The 5,151-nt window shown below is 44.4% G+C and overlaps 1 non-coding gene across 1 annotated transcript; it reads left to right on the top strand.

Annotated features, from left to right (window-relative positions):
• Nucleotides 1-520: 520 nt before the first annotated feature.
• On the top strand, nucleotides 521-592 carry TRNAK-UUU (transfer RNA lysine (anticodon UUU)). Its single transcript has one exon. It is a non-coding gene; the product is annotated as a tRNA-Lys (tRNA).
• The last annotated feature ends 4,559 nt before the right edge of the window (nucleotides 593-5,151 follow it).

The following is a 5,151-nucleotide window of genomic DNA, read 5'->3' as shown; positions in this document are numbered from 1 at the left end:
TATTAACACTTTATAGATGCCCAATCACATGTATTTGGCAATGAACATTCTCCAATCCTGTATGCAGTAACATCTTCAGTCCCAGGCAAGAGGGGCCCCTACCCTGGCATGACCACCTGGAGCCCCAAATACCCTTCGGGTTCATATTCCAGGTACTAGGCCCCTGACGCTCCCTTTCAAACCCAAGCACACTTATTGGACCTGTGCAGATTTTTCCCCAGATATTCTCTCAAAGGCAATCTTCAATATGCAACCCTGGGCCCACAGGATGGGGTGTGGCTCCAGCACGGACGTGTGGACTCAGGTGTCCACAGGCATGCATGCTAGGTCCACAGTTCGCCTCATGCTACCTGGTCAGGTGTGGGACTCTGAAGAATTTGGAAACTCAAAATTCAAACCTGGCCTTCAAGATTGTTACGAAGGTGTATTTGTCAGAGCAGGAGGACTTCTGAACTTATTTTGACAGTTTTAGCTTGATGTGTAAACTTGTAAATGTTTAGATATATAGAATGTGAGGAATTCCCTGGTGGTCCAGTGGTTAGGACTTGCGCTTTTACTGCCAAGGGCCCAGGTTCAACCCCTGGTCGGGGAACTAAGATCTCTCAAGCCGCCAAAAAAACAAAACAAAACAAAAAAAAAACAATGTGGACCCTGCCTTCGCATTCTAGCCCTGAGTCCCCACAATCAGTAAAGGAAACTGAGGCCCAGCGCCATTAACCAACTACCTAAGGACACTAGACCGGTAACTGGAAAAGCCAGACAGAACTCAAACCCAGCTCTTCATAATCTCAGTGTCAGTTCCTGAGGCAAACCCCCTCCCCTCAACTTCACCTCTTCAAAGCACCTAACCCCCCGGGGGGTTCCCAGGAGGCAAAGTGCTGGGTCCACATAGCCCATGTCTCTCTTAACATCCGCAGCTTTCTCCTCAATACAGCAGGAGCCAAATGCAAGCCATTGTAAATCCAATGGTTGCTCTACATATGCATGCTTGTAGCTACCTGCAGTGCAGAGAGAATCTATGCTAGAGGTAAGCAAGCAGTGACACGTGCCTCAGGAACCTCACAAGATGCAGCCTGAGGCTTTTGAACGTACATCTTTTTACAACTCTAAATCCAGAAGTGCATTTTAGTGTTCTTGCAAAACAGGCTGTGTGGCAGTTTACAAAGCCCACATATAATACCTTCATAAGACCTGTACTTAGGGAGATCCTTTCATCCAAGAAATTCAAAGTACTTTACAAGCTCAGAGCCATTCATCCAAACACCCCAGGGAGGTATGCAGGTGGCCAGGGTTATACTCATTGACGAAGAAACTGAGGCAGGCTGACAGCCTTAAGTACCGTTCTTTAAAATGGTCTGTGCTTTTTGAAAATGAATGGCCTTAAACATCTATCAAAACACGCCACCAGGGCTTCCCTGGTGGCGCAGTGGTTGAGAGTCCGCCTGCCGATTCAGGGCACACGGGTTCGTGCCCCGGTCCGGGAAGATCCCACATGCCACGGAGCAGCTGGGCCTGTGAGCCATGGCAGCTGAGCCATGGCCGCTGAGCCTGCGCGTCCGGAGCCTGCGCGTCCGGAGCCTGTGCTCCGCAATGGGAGAGGACACAACAGTGAGCGGCCCGCATACCGCAAAAAAAAAAAAAAAAAAAAAAAAACACGCCACCAATACGGTGGGAGAAAGATTTGCACTGTTTTTCTAAAAATTAAACTGAATGTAACAGAATGAAACACCATGTCACAGAAATCTATACCTTGCTGGAGTTCTTTCAACCAAAAGGCCCAATAGTTTATGCTTAGGTCGCTGCAAGGAGCTTATTAAATTTCAGATACTATTGCCTTTCAAAATGCAAATTCCAAATCACAAATTTTAAGACAGAAAATTCAATTCCCCCCACCCCCACCCCCCACACACACCAAGTAGAATCAGGCTTTTACACCTTTGGCCAAAAAGCACTTAGCAAAGGTGACTAACATATTCCCCCTGATCTAGAATGATTTCAAGCCATAGAGATTAGCTTAATTTGCTTTTCAGTGGGAGGTAAATGGCCCCAGGTAAATATGCCTAAAAGTAGTGGAGGAAGTACTTTTATAAATAAGGAAGACTAGCAGTTTAAGAAGAATAAAATAGAAAGTAGCCACTGTAGTTACCTTAATAAAAAAACTCTGTGTTGGGTTTCCCTGGTGGCGCAGTGGTTGAGAGTCCACCTGCCGACGCAGGGGACACGGGTTCATGCCCCGGTCTGGGAAGATCCCACGTGCCACGGAGCGGCTAGGCCCGTGAGCCATGGCCGCTGAGCCTGCGCATCCAGAGCCTGTGCTCCGCAACCGCAGAGGCCACAACAGTGAGAGGCCCGAGTACCGCAAAAAAAAAAAAAAAAAAAAAAAAGTCTGTGTTGAAAACATTTCTGAAAGTTATGCTCATAACAATAACCAACAACTTAGTGAGAGTTTACTGTAACGCTAACCACTGTTCTTCGTGCTTGTATGTAACCCATTTTATAGATGAGGAAACTGAGGCTCAGAAAAATTGATACCTATAATCTCAAAGACCTTACAGTGGAGTTAGAAAAATCATTCATTCATTCATTAAGCTGAACTACACAGAATCTGAAATATGGAAATTTACATAAAATTTCCCCTAGGGAGTTCACCTTCTAGTGGAAGAGCACACAGGTAAAACAACTTTCAAATAGGCATGTATAAGACACAAGAGCAATGCAATGCAGGCTGAACTGAGGGGCTGGGGCAGGAAATAAATACTTTGCAGAGAGTATTTCAACAGGCAGATACAAGAAGGAATTGTAGACTGATGTAAATGGCTTATGCAAATGTACCAAGACTTCAGAGAACTTAATCTGGGGGACATAAGTTGTCTGGCTTTGCTAGAGAATGAGGATGTATGCTGGTAAAAGGTAATCCTGGTCTGGACAGGTATGGATAGATGGGAATTGGATACTGAGTTAATTACTTTTACAACTGTGTATACCTTATCTCTCCTAACAAGATATAAGTCTCCTTGAGGGAAGAAAACCTTTCCTGGATTCTAGCAGAGTGGTTTGTGTCTCCTACTGTTTAATTTAAGGGATTGATTGCTGTTATTTCTTCATCACCATCATCAGAGCTAATAACACTTAGACAATGGCTTACAGCCACAACTCTTAGCCTTATATTAACTTATTTAAGCCTTAAACAAACCCAATGAGGTAAATTCCATTGCTATCACCATTTTCCAAATGGAACTGCGGCACAGTGGTGTGCTAGAACAAACACCTGCTAAAAGGCACTTTATGGAATTTGTGTCTCCAAAGCACACCCCAAACAGAAGTGCGGAACTGTTACCAGGGATTTCCTTTCTAGGTAATTGCCAACACTCGTCCCTCCCACCCCAGGCACCCTCTCCCATCGTGAGCAATTGTCGCAGACTCCCCAGGAGAGGACCGCTAAGCTCCTGAACACATCCATCCCACAGAATCTGCCACTCGCCTGCTCAATCGCACCCAGTGCTATCTGCCAAGGAGAACCAGTGTCAAAGGTGCTAATGCCAAAGTGCTAACTTAGCTGCTGAGACACCAGTGATGTCCCTTCCTAGTAGCCCAAGCCATCTAACTCTTGCGGCTGCCAACCTGATTCCCCATGGAGTTACTGCTGTCGCTTCACATACTCAACAAGGCACAAGATTTTGGTGACATCAGTTCTCTCGAGTTTCTGCTTCCACTTTTAACAGTCACATCTCCCTAGGTTTCCAACATGATTCCGGGAAGAGTTCAACTGGAAGGTCATCCAAATGGTTGTCGCCATGCTTCCCTTGAAATCCTCCTTTCCACTCACATATTTTTGAGTCCAGTTTACATAAACATTCCTCCATCGGATTACAAGTTCCTTTGGACAAGTGTGAGAGGTACATAAATTTTCATACTTTAGATTAAGAAAATAGTAGGCTGGTAGGCATCTGACTGGATGAATGAAGTATTAATTTTCTACCTCCACCATAAGTTTGTTGAGACTGTACGTGTCTCTTCTCTGTTCACTTCTGTTCCTCATTTCCTCGTCTACAAAATGTGTTAATAGCACTAACTCCATAGGGCTTAAGCACTCAATAACCATTAGTTATCATGAGCATGATTCTCAGATATATACACTTAATATATACTTACTGTTCTGACTGTATAAGGCATCAGCAATGGCTACCTGCCCTTAGTTGAACTGGACAAGAAATATTCAAAGTCTTCCCATAAGACAAGATTCCTCAATGATGAAGAGAGAGTCCTGGAAACCAAAACACCAGACCTCTAGACCTACAGGACGAGTGTGAATTTGAAAATATGAGTGAGCACAGAAGGCTAAAGCCGTAATACCAGTTACAACTGAAAGTCCTGTTTTCCACATGCAATCAACATTAACCATCAAAAAAGAAAAGATACACATATGCCCATGGATATGAGAAAGTATACCAACTGACCAAAGAGCCACTTCTACTCACCTGATAAATGGCTGAAACACAATCATGGCAACACACCTTGCATTTTGGTTAACAGGGTGACATAAACCCAGCTAACATCAGACCGTGTGACCTCACCACCCTGGGACGGGAGCCAGAGGTTTCACCTGAGATCTGAGTTATGAGATCTGGAAAGTGTCTCAGTTGCTTTCTTTTAGCAGAACAAAACGTAGCAAGGACCCAAGGAGGCAAGAAGGTAGAACCAGAAGTTGTCCAGACTCCATTACCCTAAGTTACCTGATGATGAGTAAATATTCCCTGTTCCATGGTTTCAATGGAAGGTAAACTACTACTAAAAATATCCAATGTTCGTCATGCTTTTAATCTCTTCCTTTTCTCTTACATCAGAAAGAATTATTCATGCTTCCTGACCAAAGGGTATTCCTTTAATATAACCACAGACAAACCCTGTTCCCTTGTTCTATCTTTATACCCTTTTTCTTTCAGCCCTGTCAGACCACTTCAATCCATTAACCATGGCAGAGCCCAGCACCCTATTATAAACCTCCCTCCCGGTATGCCTTAGCGGAAAAGCTGAAATTGCACTGCTTTAAAGCATTGTCCTGACTCCTACAGGCTGAATGATCTTGGGTAAATGTCTTCATCTCTCTGGGCCTCACCTTCTACATCCATAAAATGAAGTTGATCTTCAGCA

Source organism: Mesoplodon densirostris, chromosome 10 (genome assembly GCF_025265405.1).
Source record: "Mesoplodon densirostris isolate mMesDen1 chromosome 10, mMesDen1 primary haplotype, whole genome shotgun sequence".
Lineage (NCBI taxonomy): Eukaryota > Metazoa > Chordata > Mammalia > Artiodactyla > Ziphiidae > Mesoplodon > Mesoplodon densirostris.
This window is presented reverse-complemented; position numbering and strand designations above follow the sequence as displayed.